The sequence below is a fragment of the Anabrus simplex genome, chromosome 8 (genome assembly GCF_040414725.1).
Source record: "Anabrus simplex isolate iqAnaSimp1 chromosome 8, ASM4041472v1, whole genome shotgun sequence".
Taxonomy (NCBI): domain Eukaryota; kingdom Metazoa; phylum Arthropoda; class Insecta; order Orthoptera; family Tettigoniidae; genus Anabrus; species Anabrus simplex.
In genome coordinates this window covers 194,372,003-194,397,979 of record NC_090272.1, presented here as the reverse complement: position 1 = coordinate 194,397,979, position 25,977 = coordinate 194,372,003, and the positions used below count along the sequence as shown (strand labels likewise).

The 25,977-nt window shown below is 41.6% G+C and overlaps 1 protein-coding gene across 1 annotated transcript in view; it reads right to left on the bottom strand.

Annotated features, from left to right (window-relative positions):
* Window positions 1-25,977, bottom strand: part of S6KL (S6 Kinase Like) — a 632,786-nt gene that overhangs the window by 285,421 nt on the left and 321,388 nt on the right. The gene's annotated exons all lie outside the window — the stretch shown is intronic.

The window sequence follows — 25,977 nt, the reverse complement described above, 5'->3', positions numbered from 1 at the left end:
TTACATTCATTGATCTGTCTCAGTCTTATCCTTGGCTTTGACAATATGAAAGTGACCGAGGTATGAGAGATGGTAGTAATGCCATTCCTTCTGCAACCAGTCCCTGTTATGAATGGTGTGAAAATGTTGCTCATAGGGTCAGTTGGTGCATTTCAGTGGGCTTGGCAGACTGATATGTAATCGCAACTCCTGGCTCGATGAGGAAAGCAACGGGGAAACTACCTCTCCTCATTTCCCTAGTACGCCTCTTCAGTGATGCCTAAGCCACCTATGACGACTAATAGCCAAGCTATTGAGGATCCAACCAGCCTTAGGGCTGAGGACTGAACATACACACACATGTTATTTGAAGTTTTAACCTTATTTTGTTAACCATATAAGTGTGTCGTCAAAAATTTACAGATGTGACACCTTTAGCAAGAAAAAACCGGTTTGTGCGACTATCGCCTATTACGACCGTTAATTGGCGGTGCCAGTCGTTATAACAGGTTTTGAGTGTATTCATTTACTGTACGTGTTAGTAACAATTTCAAAATTTCATTTCCGGTATAAAGGGTTTTAAGTAATATTAAAGTAGAAGTATGAGCATATTCTGCGTTATCATCAGCAAATTGCTCCGACCCATTCAACAATTAATTATTACACTACTGTTGATGTGAGCTGCAGATTAACATGAAGCATGACAGGTATTAGTGTAACTTGTTTCTTGTCTGGCTGAGCATATTTCAGGCGGGTGTTGCCGACATCATGAAGGTCGCCCGTGAATCACTTCACATGCGTGGTCGCGCTCAGCGTGCACGCTAGCTTCTCTAGACGCAACTTGTCGGCCTAACAGGCACATCCTTCAACTGAGATATTCTTAAGGTTGGAGGAAATCCGGCCATGCTAAACGCCTCCACTAATTAAGTTTTATGCTAATAGTTTCTTAATGTTTCACAACGTTAACAGCTCTTCACAACACGGAAGGAGATAGAACTGAAGAGATGCTTCTGTTCTGAAAATCATCCTTGAGACTGAAACAGCCAATTTGCATTCAAAACTAGTAAGAGCAAAAATATTTTCATTTAAAACATTTAGGGAGTCATTGTCGAAGCCATGGCCGCAGGTCTGGGCGTAGAATACTTCGCAAGGGTGGTGGGGGGTGGAGAGTGTGTTAGAAGTAAGTAAATGTGCAGAGTTAAGGTTTAAAATTTAATTTCCTGTGATTGGGCTCTTCTGTTGTGAATGCGGTGAAATCACACTAATTTTCCGTCTTTATCTACTAGATGACATGTTCTCAATGTTTTCAGATTTATTTATCACCAGAGGCTACACGGGACCAGTGGTTGTAGCTGGCGGCGTTCGGCCGTTTCCTCTTTCTTACCTTGTCTACTGGCTCTGTTACGCCCAGTCGCGGACATCTTGGACTTGCTCCATTCCATCTGACTCATTCTTTCAACTTGTTTTCTTTATCGGAAGGCTTGGATCTTCTTTGTATTAAGATATTGAGCCATTTCAGAAATGTCCACAAAGTTCTGAATGATTTCAACAATTTTTCACGCACTTAGTCAAGCTTTAACACAAATAATATTAGAGATATCGTGTAGATGAAAAGAACGACACCTCGCTATCATGTCGCGTTCCTGAGTTATGCTAATTTTACTTCATGTTCCAAGCTCGGATTTCGCCACAAAATGGCGGATGCACACGCCGCTCACTACTGTGCCTTCTGAACTTAATAGACTCTTTTGGCCTTCCTCTTTTCAAGTCAGTTATTATATTTTTTCTAACTTATAAGGTTTTGAAATTCTTGAAGGAAGCCTCAGTCTTTTGAGACGCATATTTTTACCGAGACACCCAATAATGGAACGAAACGGTCATAGCGAGTAAGAGGAGCAGAAACCGACCCAAGAGATGATGGTTAGACTCAGTTTTTAATTATTTAATTATATGAGTAGTGGAACAAAGCGAAACCACATAGTTACAAAACAGAGGAATGTGGAGGCTCTTATTTAATTGAAAAAGGCTTGCAAACTGAACGCTACAACGCATGACAGTCCATAATGAAGATGTATGTATATATACACAAAGAACAGTACGCAAATAGAAACAAATGTTGGTATTTTCAGATTTTTCATTATGGAAAATGTCGTAGAATTTCCGCACAAAAATAAAGTAGCTTTTTTCAAGAAATTCTTCTTGGAAACGTATTTTGCTCGTTTGCTAAGTTAAGAGTTAATAATACCTCCATTTTGATATACCTACTAGGATTGAAACAGTTTTCAAATAAATAAATAAATAAATAAATAAATAAATAAATAAAGTAAATCATGGGCTTTGCACGCGTGTAAGTTTAATTTGTGGAACACTGAAAACTATGTCAAAATGCGTTCGGTCTCTTTCTAGTAAGGTTGGAACGTGATGGCTTCTGTTAGTTTGTTAATATAAGGTGGGATTTTGATTTAGAAAACGGAGAGTTGGGGTGTAGATAAACCATAAACCCATATAAAATAGCTGAAAGTGGGCATATAACACCACGACCCTTAACGAACGCTACGTATTACTGGCATAGGCTACTACTAAAACTGAGGTCTCAAACAGCACGTGTACCGTTAGAATAAGGTAGCACGGATGGCTTTGGATTCCCCGCAGCGAGTAGAAGGCAAGAAAGTACCAAGTACATCCGATATTGTTTTTTAAAAAAAGGAACAGTGGGCCTGGGCGTGGTATCGGTGACCCACGAGGGAAGTCGCTGACCCGCTGCTCGGTTCTCTTTATCTCAGAGGTGGTATTCTCGGTATTTTTTTAATGTTATGGATCTTATAATCTTCCGTGGCCTTTAGCCCAATTTATTATTGCGATCGGCGATGTAAGTGGATTCGGCCTAGTTTTACGGCAGGGCGCCCTTCCTGACGCCAACCCTATGGGGAGGGATATATTCATTTTGTGTGTTTCTGAATTTGTTGACAGTGAAGTGTGGTTTATGTGAAGTCCCCGAGCCAGAGTAATTAAGTATATTGAACCCATGACCTTGGACCGCCAAGGGTTCAATATTTAGCTAAAATCCCCGCCCAGCTGGGAATCAAACCCGAGGTCCTCTGAACCGAAAGCCAGATTGCTGACCATTCAGCCAAAGAGACGAAATTCTGGATGTCTCTACTTTAATAAAGGTAAATGCCATGAAGAGCAGTTAAGCAGTGTTTGCGTTTATTCAATGTAAACAGAACGACAGGCCGATTTAACTTAGAGAATCATCTCCGTATTGTGTATACCATGAAACAAGGCGACAAAAAGAAAGTACGGACAAACACTACATTCTTGTCATATTAGTAAGATGATGTGAGGAAAGTCGGGGGGAGGGGGAAGACTTGAGAATGACCGATCGAAGTCATCGTGGCTCGGAGCAGAATGACTAAACGTAAGGTGCAAAGTCTGGCCATCAAACAAATACCGCTTGGGGGGAAGTACGACTGGTATATGATGAAACATTTGACAGTGAAACAGTGTTTCATTGCTAAGTGGAGTGAATGAGAACTGTGACTCATTATCTCCACATTGGTCATCCACCAGGAAAAATGTGTAAGTGGATTACTATGGTAAGTTTCCATACGGGGAGCTGAAAGGAAAGTAACCCAATGAGAACAAATAAGCGAAGACCATGAACAAATGAGCATTTTAAAAGAGAAAAATACGGGTGGGGCCAGGAGAGGGTTTTCGTGACAACGTTGCCCTACACAAGTGAGACTTTGAGGAAATGAAAGATACGATAGATAGGCTAGTCAATTCATTATCATTTTATTTACAAGTCACCGAAACTCCAGTAAGAGACGACTTGCATCGTACAGGGCAACTACCGCGCAAATAAATAAACAGGTCTAAATAAATAAATAAATAAATAAATAAATAAATAAATAAATAAATAAATAAATAAATAAATAAATAAATAAATAAAAATCGATTGATTGAATATATTTTTACAGCTGTTATATTTTATTTATTGCGAACTAACATATCTGGCAGGACGCCTAGCGATAGGGATGACCATTTATTTATTTATTTATTTATTTATTTATTTATTTATTTATTTATTTATTTACCACGCGAGTTGGCCGTGCGGTTAGGGGCGCATGGCTGTGAGCTCGCATTCGAACCCCCACTGCTGACAGTCCTGAAGATGCTTTAACTTGGTTTCCCATTTTCACACCAGGCAAATGCTGGGGCTGTACCTTAATTAAGGCCACGGTCGCTTCCCTCCCACTTCTAGCCCTTTCCCGTCCCCCCGTTGCCATAAGGCCTGACTGTGCCGGTGCAACGTAAAGCCAACTGTAAAAAATATTTATTTATTTATTTATTTATTTATTTATTTATTTATTTATTTATTTATTTATTTATTCTTTCGTTTCACCCTCTTTGGGGTACGTTGAATCAATCACTTCTCTGTGTGTTGTTCTTTTCTTAGCGCCCAGTATTTCTTCATTCTTTCTGATCTTCGTTTCCTCTCGTCTTTCGGGATAATAGGTTTGGCTTTTAATGTAGATTTGTCTTGAAACCTTATATTTTCGTCTTTAGTTTTACGTTAGCTCTTCGATCGAATAGTGAAATTTCTGTATTTTTTAATTCTTTTTTTTTTTTGCTAGCGGCTTTACGTCGCACCGACACAGATAGGTCTTATGGCGACGATGGGATAGGAAAGGCCTAGGAGTAGGAAGGAATCGGCCGTGGCCTTAATTAAGGTACAGCCCCAGCATTTGCCTGGTGTGAAAATGGGAAACCACGGAAAACCATCTTCAGGGCTGCCGATAGTGGGATTCGAACCTACTATCTCCCGGATGCAAGCTCACAGCCGCGCGCCTCTACGCGCACGGCCAACTCGCCCGGTTTTTTTAAATTCTACTAGGTCTTTTTCAATTTCTCGAAACCAGTTGGGTTTTGTTTTGCGGTTACAGAAAAGTCAAGGATTTGTTTGGTTAATCTATTAGAGTTCAATCTGAGAAGATGACCGTAAAAATGTATCCTCTTTTTTCCAATATTATCTGAGAGTTTTTCAATTTTCTTGCAGAGTGTTTCATTCTTGATGTATTATCCTGAAATGTTGGTCCTATGATCTTTCTTAAAATGTTCCTTTCTTTTAGCTCGAGTTTCTCCATCTGGCCTTTGAAATTCATGTTTACTGTTTCTGCTGCGTATATTGCTTCTGGTTTAATCACTGTTTAATAATATTTAATTTTGGACACCCATGAAAGGGATTTCGTGTTGTATGTATCTGTTGTTATTTGGAAGGCTGCTCAAGTTTATTTTTCCTGGATTCCATTCCACAGCATTCCAACTAATCCAGTCCCCAGTTATTTGAATTATTTTACAATTTCAATCTTTTGTTCTTGGACTTTCAGGTATTTATGTGGGTGTTTGTTATTTATCATGATTTCGTTTTTTCAAAGGAGATTTGAAGACCTATTTTAGCTGCTTGTTTCTCTAGTTCAGGGATTTGCCCTTGCTTCCTCCATTGTTTCAGCGAACAAGGCCATATCATCTGCAAAAGCAATACAATTGATTTTAATGTTCTTCTTTTTGCAACCAAGTCTAATTTCACTCTTGATATATATATTCCATTCTCTAACTACTTTCTTAAGCGCACAGTTGAACAACAACGGCGGGAGCCGATCCCGCTGTCGTACTCCCGTTCTTATTTCGAAACTGACCCATGAACTTCTTCATGGTTTAATTATTGGCGAGAATACAATATTTCACACATTTGGTAATTTTTAAAATTTCCTACGCCAAGAAACTTCTGTCCTAACAGTCTATCGCGATGATACCATTATGTCCGGCGTTAAGATTTTTTCTCCTAGTTGCTTTACGTCGCACAGACACAGATGTGTCTTACAGCGATAAGATTCTCTAGCCGGTGCCGTGGTGTAGGGGTAGCGGAGGACCCAGGTTCGATTCGTGGCCAGGTCGGGGAATTTTTTTTTCGATCTGAGGGCTGGTTCGCGATCCACTCAGCCTACATGCTTAGACCCGAGGAACTATCTGACGGTGAGATAGCGGCCACGGTCTAGAAACCGAAGAATAACGACCGAAAGGATTCGTCGTGCTGACAGCACGACACCTCGTAATCTGCAGGCCTTCGGGCTGAACAATTGTCGCTTGGTAGGCCCAGGCCCTTCAATGGCTGTAGTGTCATGGGGTGAGTTGGTTAGTTAAGATTCTCTAATCAGTAATACACACATCACTGGGAACGAACTTATATCCAGTAGTCGATATGAAGCAAATTACGAAAAATCTCACTTTTTTCGACTCTACATACCGTAACTTTGTGGCTAATGGTCGTAAAGCAAGCACTGCGGTACCATCATATCGGGCTCCCAGAGAGTTTTCTAATGGTACCCTACACGATGGGTAGGAATTGATATACATAAACCGTCAAATCACCAATTTTTAAAAGAAAATCCAACTTCAAATTTTGGGCCCCTTTCTTTGCTGTGTTGCGGGTTCGGACCATTTTGTGATGCAAATGTAAGGCGTCAAAATATAGGTAATAAGACTGATGATCAATGCATACGGTACTGTAACATATACTGTGATTTCAGGATCTCCATCATGATGATAAAGAATACTTCCATGACTTAAATGATCATTCACCATATTTTCGAACAATTTTTACATTTCTTAGAATGTCCATTTTCTTGGAAATAAATCAATGTACCTCCTCTCTCTCCTATCCCTGTTCCATCGACAGGGTGTGGTGGCATATCATATGTGTCAGCATAGTTTTTACCAAGCTCTCCCAGCCTGCGTTAGATACAAGATTTACCAACAACTTCTTCATTTGGTCAATCCACCTTGTTGAGCTCTTCGTCGGGGATTTGTTCCTTGCACTTTGCCCTCTACAATTAGTTTCCTCATAGCATCAGTCGTGCTTGCTATGTGACCAAAGTAACTCAAATATATCTGCCTATCTTATTCATGAGAATGTTCTTGATACTTAGCTCCTCTTCGTCCGATGAAGGTCCAGGATACCAGCAGGAGTGGACGGAACTCCCACATTCTCATCGCTTCAGTCTTCACGTTGGCTTTATTAAATGTCAATATTTCAGCCATGTATGTGGTGATGGGGAAAGCCAAAGTGTTTACCAGCCTGAGTTTGGAGTTGCTGGTGATGGGTTTGTTCTTCCAAAACTCGAAACTTCGTCAGCTTTGCCGCCGTATTGTGTGTCATTGCAAGGCACCTCCTGATCTCGTCCACGCAGACTCCATTGCTCATTATCAGGGCACCGAAATAAATGACTCTGTCCACCACCTGGTAGCGTACTACTTGTCTCGGGTGCGGCACATTGTTGTTTCCACGGTCCACTTCCAAACCAACTCCATCTGGTCAATCCACCTTGTCTTGCAACGTTGATCTCCAGTCCACACTTCCCTCTAGTCTCCGTGAGCCGGCTCATGATCATCTCCATCTCCATGGTGCTCGGTGTCACCTGCATACCTCGAAATGCTCATCGTCTTTCTCCCTACTCGAATGTCTCCTTCCATGTCTTGCAGCAGCATCTTCATAATGTGCTCCGAGCAGAAGTTATAAAGCAGAGGCAAGAGGATGCACCTCCACATATATATTCTTGGAGAGCTTGGTCTCGCAAAGCAACCTTAGAATCCAGGAAACACTGGTGTAAATAGTCCCACAGAATTGCAGTTATTTACGTTAGTACAGACATAATAGTAAAAGACTGATGTACATTGTACCGGCGGTACACCTCCACGCCGCGAATTCAAATATTGCGCCAGTTGAAACTTCTCTACAGGAGAAAGCCTGAACTTTAACAAACTGTATTAACTCAACGGTTTCTCGGAAGATGTCACTACTCTAAATTTGGTAATTCTGAAGTGTTCTGAACTGTGTCTATTTTGATTTGTGTTTGTTTGCTCCGTATCAAGAAGTTTGGACATTCTCTAACAGATGTCTCTACCAAAACTTTGATAACGCACTCCGGTGTAAAGGAATGAACTTTCTTGAAGAAATTTAGCATTCATAAGTTTTGTTTTTACTAAATTTTGTTCTGTGGTTTGGGGGTTGGCAACAGTTATCCTTTCTTTCCGCCTGTTTTGAATTTAACCAATAACTAAATTTTGTAATTAATTTCTGACCAATAGTGTCTTTCTTTCTCAATGTTGATGTGTAACTTTCAGCTATCCAATAAAAGCGAAAGGGTGTGTCTACTCATTCCTGAAAGGTCTCGAATGTTCCACGAGGGTATATGAACTGCTGATTTTTTGTCTCGGGGCCACTTCACTAACATCTTTCTTAGTGTGTGAATATGTAGCAGGGGGCGGGAAGCGCCTCTTTCTTCAAGCAGCAGTTCATTTACAAGGTAATGGCCTGTTAACATCTTCATTTCTTGCTAGCTCAGCAGTTTAACTCTCGGGGAGGGTTCGAAACTTTTAGTATGTAACCTACCTTTTTAAATTGTAAATTCGTTTCTGTCTATCTATAAATTACAAATCTGTAAAGCGGGGATAGAGAGTGCTTCACCCTCTCGAACTCCCCTTTATTTTTGAAAAAGGAGGTGATTACGTTTTCATAACCGTTCTTCTCTTCTTTAATGTAGGAAAGTTTTCTCATACGTGTCATCTCCCTAGCTTGGGATTAGCCCCTGTATGATCGGCCTAGCGCCACATAGGTTTTAGACAAACTTGGTGTAGGAGTGCAAGTTATCGCCTCCATTCATTTTGTATTTTGGGCCATTTACTTAACCCGTTTTGTTTTCCTTCCTGCGAAGGCCCAGTAGATTGGGTATTAGTTACCCCTGTTTCCTTGTGTGCCTTTAGGGCAGATAGAAATGAAGTTTGTTGTAGCCTTTGATAGGCTTGTAAAATTGAGAGCGGGTCTGCTCTTTTTCTTAACATTGTAATTAGGAGCAAGTGCTCCTCGTACTTTGGGGTTTTCTGCCCTTCAGCAATTGCGGTTGTGAGCTGAGAGCTCAGGAATTAGACTTGGGGCTCGAAGCCCAAATCTTGTAACAAACCGTAATTTGTTAATTTCTTGATCTGCTACTTGGTACTCTACCCTCTACCCTTCCTGCCTTTGAAATGTGGCGCCGGCTCGAGACATCCCAGGGTCGCTGACTGGGTACTACCCTCAGAGATATCTTCAGATATTATAAACTAACCTTAAATTAATCAAGCGGGAAGGATAAAAGAGAAGAAATAAAATAATTAAATAAAAATCCGAATGAGAACATTTACGAATGCAAAATTTATTGAAAAAGCTAAACTTTGGCAAAGCAATATACTTCTATACAAACAATAAACTCTTCGGACCAAATATTGTTCACAACCTCTATCACCCTCGACTATAAAATATCAACCTCATGACTCATAGATTTCAAATCCTTCTAAACACATTACTTCATCTTTATTACAATTCCCTTTCATCTTATTCATCAACTCTACTTCAGTACTTCAAAAATTTTAATCCAATTCCATTCCACTCATATTTTGGTACCACCATATTTCAAAATTTTCAATAATAAAATATTATAATAATCTATCATCATGACCTTTGTTAATTTGTCAAAGTACCTTTTAAAATGTTAATACAACCAAAACTTCTTCCGTTCATCCTTCGAATAACAAATTCGTATTTGCTCTCCATACCTTTAAATTATTTCCTCACCATATTATAAACCTTGTAGTTACCATTTACTAAATACCAAATTATTTATTTAAATACACTCTTCAAAATGAAATGTATGAGGCTGTGTAAATTCATTAAGCAACATCCGCCGTGTAATTCACAACTCATCTTTTAATTAATTAAATCCATTAAATTCATTATAATTTACAAATTCGCAGTTATCAATGTCGGTATAATTGTTACCTTGAAAATCATAAATTTATCCAATTACGTTTGTTAGATTTGGTAATTCAATCCAAAATGTTATATATCATAAAATTATTCATCACAAATTTTATGTAAAAATAATCCCTATTATTATTTGAGTCCGAAACTATTTAACTTATTCTTTCTCAGTACCATCCTTCCCTCATATAATGCTGATAATATGGAACGCACGCACGAAATCGAAAAGTAACCCTGACATAAATAAATTAAGTTAATTCACCGATTCATCTAAAATTAAAAATATCTTGCATATGCCTAATTAGCTGTTTATCAACACAAAAACATCCTACCCTGTAGCAAGACCTACACTACAATGATAATGCACCTTAACCTACACCGAATTTACAGACAAGGGTCAGAACCTCAATGTCGCAAGTACATACAACCACATGAACTGAATTCAACATCAAAAAAAAAAATATTGCAACTGCAAAACAGAATTTACATTGCTCATACACTGAAGAACATATAATATAACAAACACAACATAATTTCAATCATATAGTCACAGGGAAAATCATTATACACTGGCTCGGCCGGGCATTGAACTCCGACCCTCAACATGGCATCATTACAGTGACCTATCATTATGCTTGCCGCAATGATCTGTCACGAAGTCTGGCTATCATTATTTAATCTAATTGTGCTGTCCTGAGCTCAACAAACAGAATTTTCTTACGGATGAATGCAATATTCTGTTACTTATAAAACCTTACCAACGTTACAAGGCTCTCTCTCTAATACACAACGCGCCGACCCGGTCTGTAGCCTTATCTCACGCCCCGATTCATTTCGTCAACACGGCATTTAATTTTGTCCGCACCCACTTAAATTCCTTCTCTCTCTACTCTAAATGAAGCCATATGTTCCTCCACAATATCTGCGTATTCTTACTCTCGGTGCGAACAGTAACTAATTATATATGACACTCTCAATACATCTCATTTTTGTTCCATCTTTCACGTATATTTGTACTACCTTTTCATTCAACATTCTCGGGAACACATATATCACTATGCCGGTATTTTACATCTGTGGCGTTGTACAATATCATTGGTTCGACCCTGCGGTTGACAATCTGTGTCTTAGAGGTCCCTGCTTCAATATTAGCTAGCTATATTCCGGATAAATTAATAGGATGACACTTGTTTCCTACAGCACAAAAATTTTAATTCACTGGTTAGCACTACCTGTTACTTACTGATGACATCTATTTCAAAATTTCCACTGTAATGTGCCGGAAAGATCCAGGTTCGAAACTTTGGCCATGGAAATTTTCTTGATGAACTTTCATGCGACATGCCAGGTTAATCTATCTATTCCCTCTAACTAATCCTTACTGATGCCTCCTACGTCATTAAATATTCACACACGCACACGCTAATATTTGCTAGAAGATCACGCACTGAGAAAAAAAAAACAAAAAACCATGTTTCACACCCGTAATGGAAGATCATTATTTACACACATTATTTCCACACTCGCGAAGACCATATTTTAACACACGCTAATATCACAATATGTACACCCCCCTAGGCATCAGCATAAAATAAAACCTAAAAAAAAAACCTAACTATCCTTGCTACAGTACCGTACTTAAAAAGGAAAATAAACGAATAATCATGCATTAATTTATTTACAGTTAACAGCTAATCATGCACATGCTAGATAATGAATCAGGGTACTTATCGACTCGGCGACGCTCCATACTCAGCTCCACGGCCTCATGGTTTCAGGTCGGCCCCATGATGTACTTAAGCCATCATGTTAACGGCCTCAAACCCTGAACCCATACCATTCTTCACAACCATGGTCTTCACTCTTGTTGCTTTCATGAAATCACACGCTCATCACTTCCTACTACACTAAAATACATATAAAAAAAACACAGATATAGTTAAATTATTCTAGCACATACACTTATTCACAATTGTAATATACACTTTGTCTCTGCTTTCCGCGAGTTTACACGTGGCACTGCGATGCGTCCTTGTTTGATCTCGCTCCGATCCTAATTTTCAGTTAAGGTTGTAAAAATTCACCTTCTTGAATTTACAAAAATTTCGGTCATTATTGAGTTAAATGCAAAGTCTATCGGACCCGTAGTATCTTCGACAGCTAGTTATTTGATAGGAAATGCTCTAGATTAGGGTTCTCGTGAACCACATACACGTACGTCCGACACGTTCAAATTTCCGTAGCAGAGTGCCTGTTCTTAGCGGCTCGCGTCCTCTCCATGCACGCCGGATTCTGGATAGTGAGCTCGGGGAACCCCATCAACAATGATGTAACATCCCGTCACATATGCCTGCGATTATTTATTCCAATAAATTGTTGCAAATACGCCGTCTTTAATTATTGTTCTCAAAATGGTTTAATCTTGTTTTCACCTTATCCCCTGGTGGATTTAATTATTTTAGAAGTCATTTATGCGGCACCCATCTTTAATTTACCCCCATCATTCCAAAACCTGCTCTGCTGCGATTCGCTGCCTGAAAATGTTGCCAACTTAAATCTGGTGACTTTGGTCATCACACCTCATGGAATATTCCAATGCTTTCCATTTCATCATAAGATGACCTTGACACGTGGAACTATCTTTAAACCTGGGCAAGCGAAATGGCGCCACACATCCGGCCTATAATGTAACTGCGGCTATTCCCTCATATGCCATTTTTTTAATTTCCTAATATTTTTAAAGACAATGATATGAGCCAATTGGGCTCAGTACCTGTTATACTTTGTTAATTGTTGATTTTGAAAAGAAAATATAACCTTTGTTAAAGTTTTAAATTAACTTTAATTTTGTAGTTGAGACCTATTCCAGCCAGCACCCTTCTTTCACCTCTAACTACCACGGATATCTCCGTAACATACATAATACGAATGTCCATAAAGAGTCTCCTGTGGGTGGGGGCGGTGGAATAACATGCACGGTATCCCCTGTCTTTCGTAAGAGGCAACTAAAAGGGACCCCAGAGGCTCTTAAGTTGGGTGCGTGGGTTGGCGACCATGGGGCATTTAGTTGATTCCTGGCATTTCTCCCATGTACTTCTGGCAGGCACCTCACTTTCAACTGTCTTATCCGACCTCCCTGGTCAACTCTCGTTGTTTTCCGTTCACGGCGATATTAGGTTTCCGAGGCCGAGGCAGCCTTTCGCTTCTACGCCCTTGGTGGCGTGGCCCTTGTCTTTCTTTGGCTAATACCTTAATTTTTCGAAGTATAATAATGGCATGAGGCCTCCGGAGAGGCTTCATGCAGGTCTTTCGAGTTGACGCCGTGTACGCGACCTGCGTATCGGTGAGGACGGGACCCTCCCTATGATGCATTCTAATGCTAAAATCGGTATTAACACCCAGCACCCTAGCCATGGGAATTAACTTATGAACGTTAAAATCCACGACCCGCCCAGAAATCAAACCACGGATCCAATGGACCAAACGCCAGCATGCTAACCATTTAGCCGTGGAGCCAGTCTTTTTGTTTTCAAAGTGTCGGGCCCCTTCAATTTTTCCTTTTGACTAGAGTTAATAGAGGATGGTTGAGAAATTTTACTTCCTATTGAAACAATAACCACCACCACCACTACCACCTGTCCTTGCAGAGAAGAAAGTGAAAGCTTACACTGTTCTTAAGTTAGGCACTAAGCTGGATAGAGGGGTCAACTCCATAACCAGCCGTCTTTGACCCAAAACATTAGGCTTCCAAAAGAGGCAATCGCATTTCTAAATTACTCGGCTTTCTTCCGCATACAACATGCATGACCTTGTTGCCTGGCTCCTAACGACACACACAAGCACAGGAGACTGATGACCATAAAAACACTAGAGACTATAGCTCTTCTTCTCCTCCTCTTTAAGGTTCAGATGCTGCCACTCACCGCTTTGACCTGTACTCAATTCTTGGCGAAGGCATGTCAAATATGTACACTTACACTTATAAAATAAAATAAAAAAAGAATATACTTCTCCTAGCAAGGTCAGCTATGTGACCAGTCACTGAGCGGAGTCCCGTGTTCTATCTCTCTTTTCTTGCTTGGGGTCATCCGAAAATCTGTGTAACAAAATACTGTCATGTGACAAAATGTGTGACGGAAGTGTAACCTAGCAACCGTGCAGGCTATGTCTTATGGTTGGCGGTCATCTGAAACCAACAGCCGTTGATGGATGGCCATCGCCGAGAGATACTCGTATATCTAATAAAATACGAGTTTTGTCTGTGCATTGCTCAGATTTTTTTAAAATTGGTGTTTCTGTATCCTTAGTGTCCACAACAACAAGGAAATGCACTGTATAATTTTTCGTAATTTCCTCTGTCTGTATGCATGTATGAACGCGTATCACGAAAAAACGGCTGAAGGGAATTTAATGAAAATCAGTATGTAAAGTCGGGGGATAAGTCACTACAATCTCGGCCATAGATACGTATATCCACCCTGGTTGAAATGGTAGTTTATGGGAAGGCGCCTAAAAGTTAATTTTTAATTCCGGATGTTATTGATCCTATCGAAAAGTACTACAAAACATAAGTCATAGAGAATATAATTTCCGGTCATTTGCATTTTATTCAGTTTTACCGTGCCAACTATGATAACATTCCTGGTGGTGGTGATTATTATTTTAAGAGGAACTACAACTAGGCAACCACACTCTACATAAAAAGAGAGGAATTGGAAGGGGTCCGACAGCGGAAAATGAAGGTATCGGCCTAAGAAAGACAAGGACTAACGAAAATCCCCAACTTGATTGTGACTTATACTAAGCAAGACGACCTGCCATTACACTGAAAATTCCTTCCTTTGCTCAAATTAAACACTATATACTTTCACAATTACACCTACACGCAGGTTCCCATCATATGGTGAAAGTAGTGGCAAGAGATTTACAGAGGTCGACGCCACGAAAAAATATTATTTAAGAAACGGGTACATCAGTTTGTAATACATATTTCTGAATATTTGGTTTTCCCATAGGGAAATTTGACACATTTTTTTCAAATCGAGACTTAAAATGGGCATATTTATTGCCAAAGGAGGAAGAAGAAAGTAGGCCACGTTTGATTACATTAAGAGGAATACATGCGCGAGAAATAATTTATATGAGTCGCCTCAAATCCGTGGCTGTTTGGTCTTTGCATTATTAAGGCTCATAACTTGACCCACTGCAGCTGCTCTGAGCGCTCTCTTGTTGGCTCATTACATGTATTCTTGTGTTCACCCACTCAAACGTTCCCGAGACCCTCGAGGAAAACGTTCACGGTCGCCACCAACTCAGTATCGCATGCAGAGTCTTAACAAATTCCAACTCCTCGTCGCACAATTACTCTGTATCTTTACAAGGTTCTTTATGTTATGATCGCAGCCACTGGACGCCCAGCTTTTAGTAAAATTACAACAACATCTACGCGACTATTAATTTCAAAAATCCCTTTAAAGAATGAAGGTATCGGCAAAACAAAGAGGAGGGCGACAAAGGGAGTGAAAATTGAAGACTTCCCAGGCCTCGCAAACCTAACATCGCCGGGGTCGGGAAGAACAAGAGTTGACTAGAGAAGGTCGGACAGGAAAGATGAAAGTGAGGAGCCTGACACAAGTAGGAGGAAGCAATGTCATATACAGCTAAGAGACCTTTGGTCGCCAACCCACCCTCCCAAGATGAAAGCCCCCAGGGTCCCACCGCTGTGGGTGGGGGCGGTAGAATAACATCCACGGTATTCCCTGCCTGTCTAAGAGGCAACTAAAAGGGGCCCAGGGGCTCACAAATTGAGAGCATGGGTTGGCAATAACGGGGCCCTTAGATGAGTCCTAATAATAACAATAATAATAAAAATAAAATAATAATAATAATGTTATTGGCTTTACGTCCCACTAACTACCTTCCCGAATTTCGGAGACGCCGAGGTAACGGAATTTAAGTCCCGCAGGAGTTCTTTTACGTGCCAGTAAATCTACCGACACGAAGCTGACTTATGTGAGCACCTTCAAATACCTGGACTGAGCCAGGATAGAACCTGCCAAATTGGGGTCAGAAGACCGTCTGAACCACTCAGCTCACAAGTTGAGTCCTAGCATTGCTTCCACTTACTTGTGCCAGGCTCCTCACTTCCATCTATCCTATCCGACCTCCCTTAGTAAAGTCTTGTTCTTTTCCGACACCGATGATATGAGGTTTGCGAATACTGGGAAGTCTTTCATTTTCACGCCTTTCGTGGCCCCTATCTTCCTTTGCCCGATGCCTTTATTTTTCGAAGTGTCGAACCCCGTCCATTTCTTCCCTCTGATTAGTGTTATATAAAGGATGGTTGCCCAGTTGTACTTCCTCTTAAAACAATAATCACCACCACCAACACCTTCATTACCCCCTTCCCTTTCCCTGCCGATATTCATTCTTTGGAAGGTCAGACTTGTTTTGTTTTTCCTCTAATTTGTGTTATAGAGGACAGTAGCAATTTATTTTGAAACGAACTCACACAGATGATAACAAGGGAGGAACACCATTCTTTATCATTTCAAACGGACGCGTTGTCCATCAGCAAGAAGAAGAAGTCAGTAAAGCTGCTTTAAGCGCCAACCGACTGCTCGTCAGTTCGATCTCGCAGATCTGCGCTGGTAATCAACGGCATTCTAGAGTCAGCTCCCATTTCTCAGGCGCCAGTGCCTCACCCACAAAAGGAATGACGACGACCAAATTACTGGTATGAATCCGCCCCACAGTAACTAGGAAGGGAGATTAACGGGTCAATTACTGCTTCTAGTTCTCCAAGATTACCGCACGAAAGAAAAAAAAAAGGAAGTAATAAGGTCAAGTTCAGAGAGGTGTCCAACTTTCTAAACACTCAGGAGGAAGTGCAACATGAAAGCAACGCTACATAATATACGTCGCATTTTCTGGGCTGTTCTGACATTGATAAAGAGGAAGTTCCTGGAAACGAACTGACCAACCAGTGTCAAGGCCAACCGGGTGCTCAGAAATTGTTTTCAGACTACGACTCAGCCAGCTGAACGAAGTTTACTGCACGTACTAACCTCAGCTTGCTACCTCATCAAAATTACGTGCAATGCACAATATTTAAACTAGTGTAACAAATAAGCAACAACGGAGAAGTACATTTTCAATTTTGGGCGTCTAGAGGGAATTTTGTCATTGACTGCAGGTTTCACATGTACTAAGGAATGTCTCTAGAATACTAACCGTCAGTAGCGGCTTGGTTAATTGCTCTGGCTCGTCGGCTGGGTGTTTGTGCCGTATTTAACATAACATAACATTCATCTTATGCAGGGACCCAAACCGAAGGTCGTCTGTACGGCGTCAATTCAAAACGCCTGCACCAGGCCTCCCCGGAGGTGACGCGTTATCATTATTATTATTATTATTATTATTATTATTATTATTATTATTATTATTATTATTATTATTATTATTATTATTAGAGAGGAAAACGGAAGGAGTCCGATACTTCGAAAAATGAAGATATCGGGCAAAGATTTACAAGGGTCACTAAGTGCATGAAAATGAAACACGTCCTAACGTCGTAAACCTAATACCGTCGGGGTCAGAAGAAACAAGTGTTGACCAAGGGAGGCCGAATAAGATAGATAAAAGCGATTAGCCTGGCACAAACAGGTGGAAACAATGACAGGACTCAGCTAATGGCCCCATGGTCGTCAACCCACGCTCCCAAGTTAAGAACCCCTGCAGCCTTTTGGTTCACGTATCCATTTTACCCCCTACTTGCGGGCACAGTGTTTTGGCTGTGACTGACGGGAGAGAGTTCGATGTTGTGATCAGCATTCTGTACTTAACCGTGTTGTAGATCTCGTTGGGGTCAATTTCTAGTTGTTCTAGGTCTTCTCTAACTGGTCTCGTACACTTGGCGTTAGTCGCTTTCCCTCTAGAGATAGTGTTGAAGACCCTCAAGGTTTCAAGCCCACCCTGACTACATATCTTCTCCTCTTTCTCATAGCTGTTGTAATGCTCTCTAATAGTTGGCGTAGGTCCTTGCACTCGATTACTCGATTGATGTGGCCCATGATTCTTATCAGGATCTTTGGATCGTTCATTTCCAGTTCAGGCATTCTGAGGCGTTCAGTACTGATTGTCTCACTATGGTACTGTAGTGTCTGAGTACAGTATGCGGTTAATGGGAAGAAATTTAGATCTGCGCATTTTCTTACAGAGCTGGGCAGGCTCATTCCCGTTTCGTGCATCTGTTGTTCATGTGATGTTCTGTTGAATCCATTATCGGAGATATTTGAAGGTATTAGACCGTATTACTGTGTTCCGCAATGGGATCGAGTTACATGCATCTCTGATATTGGTGATGAACTCTGTCTTGTTGTTGGCACCCTCAAGCCTGCTTTAATTGCTATCTCGTTGAAGGAGTTGCTGCTGGTGATTTTCGTTTCAAGAGGGAGTACAAATGGGTAACAATCCTCAGTGTGGTTGAGAGAAGAGAGTTGGTGCGTAGCTTGCATCATCTATAATTTATAATTTTGTCTGTGCTCTTCAAAGTTTTGTCTTCTACTCATTCCTTATGTCGGATTAGGTCTACAAAGGTCGAAAGTAGGCTCCGTTCGATTTCTCTTCGTTTGTTTATGTTTGTTATGATATCACGAGAAAAAGGCTTAACAGAATTTCGTGAAACTCTGTATTTACGTTCAGGGATAGCTGGGTTGAATACACGGCTATATATGACTCGATTAATATGTAGCGCCTTATTAATATTTAGGATACCAAAACAGGAAATGTCTAATTTCTCTGTTAATATTAGCTGTGGCAAAAAAAACTGATTCATTGTAAAGAAAATATATTGAGAGCATACCGAGTCCTATGGGACTGTCTTCAATGAGGACAGTTTGGAAATAATAATAATAATAATAATAATAATAATAATAATAATAATAATAATAATTCAAAAATATAATTTTCCGTCTTTTTGTTTCATGTATTTTTACCGTACAAGGAATAATAATGGAGATATTCGCAAACATTATTTTTTCACTAACTTCCAAATACCTCCAGAAATATTACGTTACATCTAAAGGGGTACATAACAAACAATTTCAATAATTATATCTAATATAGACCGGCATGCCAAAAGACACGGGATAGCGGTCTAGTATCGTGTAGGCGCTTCTTTAGCTGGGTCACGTGCAGCAAGTCGTCGAGGGATCAATTCCACGAATGGAAGAAACACCTGACCCATGATGTTTCGAGAGATGCTCACAGTTTCCTGCTATTTGCAAGTGCAATATCTAGGATGTGAAAGAACCTAACCACAACGTTCCGTAAATGTTCGATATGGTTCAAATCAAGGGCACGAGGTGGCTGCCGCAGTCGCTAGAAATTCTCCAGATTGGTCCTAGCACCATTTCTGGACAACCTGAGTCCGATAACACGGTCCATTATCCTGCTGGAATATATCATCGTTGGAGGGGTACGTGAAGTGCATGAAGGGCTGTAAGTGGTCACCAAGCAGTTTAGCGTAGCAGTCACTGGTCAACGACCTGTTCAAGTGGATCAGCGGATCCAGCTCGGGCCACGGGCCACGTGAACACACCCCGCACCATCGACCTGTACGGCGCCTTATTGGCAATTGGGTTCCATGACCATGGCTTCATGGGATTGCGCCATATTCGAACTCTATCATCAGCTGGAAACAACTGGAACAGTTATTCATCGGACCAAGCTACGTGTTGCCAGTGCTGCAGGATCCAATTAGCAACGTCACGCGCCCATGCGAGACGCTGTGCCTGGTGTCATAGTTTTAACAAGGGCATTCTGGCAGGTTTTCTGCTCCTACTGCCGTTAAAGAACGCTGCACTGACCTGCTGGATATGCGTCTGGTACCTTCTGCATTGAATGTGGATGTGATCTAAGCCAGTGTGGTTTGTCTGTTAGCACGGGCAATTCTAGCCAGACTCCGCTAATCGCGATCATTAAGCATCCGTAGTCGGCCACTGCGCTGGTAATGCCCCCCGTGAGGTTTTCGCGATACACGCGAGACACCGTCCGCACAACATCGACAATGGAATGTTCCATCCATCTGGCCCCCACTACAATCCCCCGTTTAAAATATGATAATTCACGTACTAACAGCACAGACAGCGTTTACACTCACTCTCGAGATGTCAAATCACGCCTCATTCAGGTCAGGTCACGTCACGGTGCGGAGGCGCCAGTGAGTACTTCCTTAAAATACTGCTATCCCATGACATTTAGCATGCCACTGTATGTGGCGAGCATCGCTGGCGTTCAAATATTGTAAAGTCATTACAGGCACCGGTGGTCGTTTTGATTGCCTTCATAAGCTGCCAAACCGCGTCGTCATTAGGAAGATAATGAAGAAGCCTATCGAAATGAGAAGAAGAGATCAATCGAAGAGTGAGGGAAAAGGGAATCACAAAGGGAGAGAAGGGAGAGGGGTGAAGACGATTTGCCGAGCTGGCTTCCCATGTCCCACGTTCCTAAAACTTAACAACAATAACATTACACTGACTGACTGCTGTTGCAAGTTGAGACGCGCTTTGTCGCTTCTGCTTTCACTCATTTCTGCTTAATGCTACAATTACAAAATCTAAACCCTCAACGAAGGGTACACAGCTGGTAATTTCTAATAAGCTCCACACGAGATTTTATTTTTATTATAATTTGCTTCATGTCGCACCGACACACACAGCTCTTATAGAGAGGATTGGATAGGAACGGGCTAGAAGCGGGAAGGGAGCGGACGTGCCCTTAATTCAGATACAGCCTCAGCATTTGCCTAGTGTGAAAATGGGGAAACTACGGAATACGATCTTCAGGGCTGCTGATGGTGGGATTCAAACGCACTATCTCCCGAATGCTATTTGCCATTTAAAATCTAAGTACTAAAATCAAACTAAACCCCATGACACAACAGCCCCGAAGGGCCTTGGCCTACCTAGCGACCGCTGCTTAGCCCGAAGGCCTACAGATTACGAGGTGTCGTGTGGTCAGCACAACGAATCCTCTCGGCCGTTATTCTTGGCTTTCTAGACCGGGGCCGCCATCTCACCGTCAGATAGCTCCTCAATTGTAATCACGTAGGATGAGTGGACCTCAAACCAGCCCTCTAATCCAGGTAAAAATCCTTGGCCTGGTCGGAAATGGAACCCGGGGCCTCCGGGTAAGAGGCAGGCATGTTACCCCTACACCGCGGGGCCGGAAAAATCTAAGTACTGGTACAAAGAAATGTACGACTTCGCTTGCCTACAGCTATGAAGATTCCAATCCTCTCGGGAATTATGGTACAAAATCATGAAATATCCCTGTTCCTATAGAGCATATCTGATCACTTCCCAAAACTCGAGTACCGCATTCCCTAATACGGTTGGAAGAGGAGACGCTTTTGCCAAGGGAAGTCAGACGAGTCTGGCGCTAGTAAATGGAGCAGTACCCGAGTCAGTAGGTAAGTGAGGAGCGTTCAGATTTGATGATTTGAATGTCAAGCCCGTTCAAACTGAATCAACAAGAGCAGATTATTTCGCCTTCGCCGTTTTCAGCTAAAGCCTGCCAATGGTTAGAGGGAACATTTTCGGTTCTGGGCGCTTATAATGTTATTTTCATCACACAAGAGGTTCGATACTGACGCCAAATAGGATGCATGCCAATTTTAAGTCCTTATCTGGCCTCAGCATCGTACGTGGAACGTCAGCTGCCGCCGTAGTTATGAGACCTAAGACGCGCATAAAGAGATGGAAATACCAAGACGTGACTTTTCACTGGACCAAACTGAGCTATTAAACATTCTTGTACTACCTTCACCACACCAACACGCAGCTTCACATAAATGGCAGCCTGCACCAGGCCAGAAATAGCGCCACGAGATTATTATAATTATAACACCAAACAAGCTCATCAAAGTGGTCGTTTCATACTAACAATTCGCCAGTCATGGCCGTGTTGCCAGATCGAATTAAGCAAGCAAGTCTGCTGGTTATTACCTACAGGAATACCGGCACGTCAATTAGAGCCACATGAATAAGACTTCCCATTCCGAAAATCTTACATACACTGACACGAATCTAAATCACGGCTGTCTCGAGAGGAAGTGAGTGACAATGCCACCAAGCTATCACGTTTACACTTCAATAGTTTCACGAGAAGACGTATGAAATATACTTAATTATCTGATGTTCATTTATTTATATCGCGTATGGCTTTTAGTGCCGGGAATCCCCGAGGACATGTTCGGCCCATCTGATGCAGGTTTTTCTGTTTGACGCAAAAGGGCGACCTGCGTGTCTTAGTGTGTGATTGTCTCTGTCCAACGAACGAAACACCGTCAACAGTGTCATATGCCCTCACTCCATATGAGCAGTGCGGAGAGGTTTGGAACTGAATCCAGGCTCTTGGCACCTAATCTGGTGATTAGAAATTCAGGATGAATGGTAAGCGCACTGGTCTTCGGCTCAGAGGGCACCGGATTCGATATCCGGCCGGGTTAGACATTTTGATCTTAAACTGCCAATTCCCTCGGTTCAGGGACTGCATGTTTGTACCGTCTCCCAACTCACACCACATACAACATTATCCTTCACCATAATAACACGCAGCTTCCTATACATGGCAGATGCCACCTACCTTCGTCGGAGGGTCTGCCTTGGAAGAGCTGCACCAGGCTAGAAATAGACATACGAAATAATAATAATAATAATAATCATAATAATAATAATAATAATAATAATAATAATAATAATAATAATAACACTGGCGTGCGGTGTCCGGAAAGGCCTGGTGCAGGTCTTTCGAGCTGACACCGTAGAGGCGACCTGCGCTTGTGTGAGCCCCGGAGCCAGAGGAATTAACTCATGAAAGTTAAAATCTCCATCCCAGCCGCGAATCGAACTAGAGACTCCTTGGACCAAAGGCCAGCGTGCGAACCATTTAACCACAGAGTCAGACACAGAACTGCTTAAAACGAACGACCACCGCCGCCTCATATATTATGACAGTTGCCTACAGATATCTAGTAAGTGCAAAATTAAAATCTTAAAAGAAAAGTAATTTTTATACTAATCAATACGGTTATTGTAAAATGTATTGCGTAATTTGTAACTGGCACAACTTGTTCGTGTTTTCATTTTCAAATATTAGGACAGCTTAGTCACTGTCCGACTCCTTGGCTGAATGGTCAGCGTAGAGGCCTTCGGTTCAGATGATTCCGGGTTCGATTCCCGGCCAGGTAGGGATTTTTACTCGTGACTGATTAATTCTTCTGGCTCGGAGACTGGGTGTTTGTGTATGTCTCAACACATTCCTCTTCATATTCAGACAACACACCACACTACAAACCACCGTACATCCCTCCACATAGGGTTGGCGTCAGGAAGGGTATCTGGCCGTAAAACAGGGACAAATCTACATGTGCGACACAGTTCAGGAAAAGCGGTGGAAGAAGAGGACAGTTTAGTCATTCTGCCAAAAAAACAGGTTATTGGTTGTATTTTTGTTTTTTACAATTTGCTTTACGTCGCATTTTCACAGATAGGTCTTATGATGACGATGAGATAGGAAAGGCCTAGTAGTGGGAAAGAATTAGCCGTGTCCTTAATTACGGTACAGCCTCAGCATTTGCCTGTTGTGAAAACGGGTAAATCACAGAAAACCATCTTCAGGGCTGCCGACAGTGGGGTTCGAACCCACTATCTCCCGGATGCAAACTCACAGCTGCGCGCTCCTAACCGCATGGCCAACTTGCCCGGTTGGGATGTTGTTACACACAAGGTCTCCATTCTTAAATGACGATTACAGTAATCGAATATTACAGGTCACAACAACGGCAGTAACAAAAAGGAGGTAGCTTCTTGGAAAGAAAGAAAGAAAGTTAGAAGTAAGATGAATCCGAAACGTGCGAACGAGACTTTTCATTTGAAATATTTCACGAGCACTGGTCGGGATTCAAACCGCGGCTCGCTGGATAGAGAAGCCAGTCCGGATGTTGAGGCAGCAATAAGTTAGAATGCAAACTACGTAATTTGGTTAATAGGAGCTCTCGACTGGCCCGCTCGACCTGAGTGTAGCGAGAGTAACATAACTCTAGGGGTTCTGATGGACGAACCCCTAATGTTTATGCAAAACTTCTAGCATAACCATTCCGGAGGCTAGATTATACTTATTCGCTTCAAAAGTTAGCATTCTAACCTGTTACAGCGTGAATTCTAATTATCATGTATGCTCTCTGATAGTCTCTTCTCGGGCAGGAGTCTCAGAGGACACAAATCGTTTTCAACACAATTTTCGGAAAGTTAGACTACGTGATCTAAAATAAGTTTCAACAAATAAAACCGCATTCTTCTTCCTCGCATTTAATCAATTTACTGAGGTCTGCATTTGACGTGGATTTGGGCCAGATTTACAGCAGAATGCCCTTCCTGACGCCAATCCTATGTCGAAGAATGTATTCAATATTGTGTGTTTATGTCGTGTTTGGTAGTGTGGTGTGTTAATAATAATAATAATAATAATAATAATAATAATAATAATAATAATAATAATAATACAACATTTCGTGTGGCTATTGATAGTCTGGTTGCAGCCCATGTCAGACCCTCCGACGAGAGTGGAGTGTAGGAATCTGCGCGTTACTGTAGTGGAGGGTAATGTTGTTTGTGGTGAACGAATTGTAGGAATGTTCAGGACAGTACAAACACCCAGTTCTCGAGTGAGCCAAGGGAATTAACCACTTAAGATTAAAAGCCTTCGATCCAGCCGGATATCGAACTCAAGGCCCCGAAGACCATAGGCCAAGACGCTGAACACAGCCTTGGAGCGGGACTTTGTATAATTTGTTTCTACTTATTTAACGTCGCCCTAACACATCACAGGTTTTCGGGATTGAGGGACTGGGAAGGTAGCGGCCATGGCCTTAAATAAAGTACAGCTCTAGCGTTTGCCTGGTGTGAAAATGGGAAATGACGGAAATCCATCTTCAGGTCTTCGAAACCACCATCTCCCGAATGCAAGCTGACAGCTGCGCGGCGCTAACCACACGGCAATCGACTCTGTGTGCAGATGAAGAGAAGTGTGTATTAATATGGACACAAAAACCGAGTTCCCAAGCAATCCAGAGGAATTAGCTGTAGGCAGCTATGGCAGACTAGGTATCTAACACAAAACCTTCTGAACCGAAGGCTGGTATGCTGATCATTCAGCTAAGGAGCCCGACAACCAATAAAATAGCATTGTAGGATCTCAATTCTAGCCTGACCACCTTTGCCATTTTACGATATTAAACAGTTCGGTGAGATTAAGATTACAAAATGAAAGCCCTAATTCTCTAGTATAATTATCCATCATAATAACCGCGCTCTTGGAATTACCGCCAGAAGGAATAATAATAGTGTGATCTCAGCTACCGAGAGCAGGCATTTTAATATGACGACATTAAGGCTGACTGAACGTCAATTTACACGTTCCATGCCACTCTACCAGACGAAACCCTGTTAGATGATCTATGACCGAGTTTTAATTATTTTGGCGAATAAACACCGAATGTGTCACCATACATCTTTTACATACTGACATCGTACGGCACGGGGTGTCAAATGGACTTTTTCCTGCCCGTAAAATATCATACTACCTCTGCCAGGTTCGAACCCACGGTCACGGGAGCCAGAGGTCGACACTCTACCATTGATCCACGCAGTATATGGGCTAAATTCTAGCCTGACCTCATTTGCCATTTTATGATATCAAATAATTAAGTGAGATTAAGATCACGAAATAAAAACTCCCAATGCTCTAGTTATTATTATCCTCATAATAGTTGCCTGCTTGTATGTCCTCAAACTGGCGCCTGTACTTACTAACGTAAGGAGAAGATGGACCAAATAAACCAACAGAGGACTAGAAAGACCTATGCATAAAAAATAAATAAAAAACTTAGGATGTAAAGATACTGGTCAGAAATAAACATGACATGATTCCGAATGACCAATGGAGCTTACTCGATAATAACGGTGAAGAAGGAATTATTTTTGGGTGATGGGCTTGCAGGGAGCATGTCAACACGAGTCCTGGCCGTTCCTTCATGCTCGCTTGGGGCCTCCCCCCTCTTCGGCCAAGAGACGACGCCC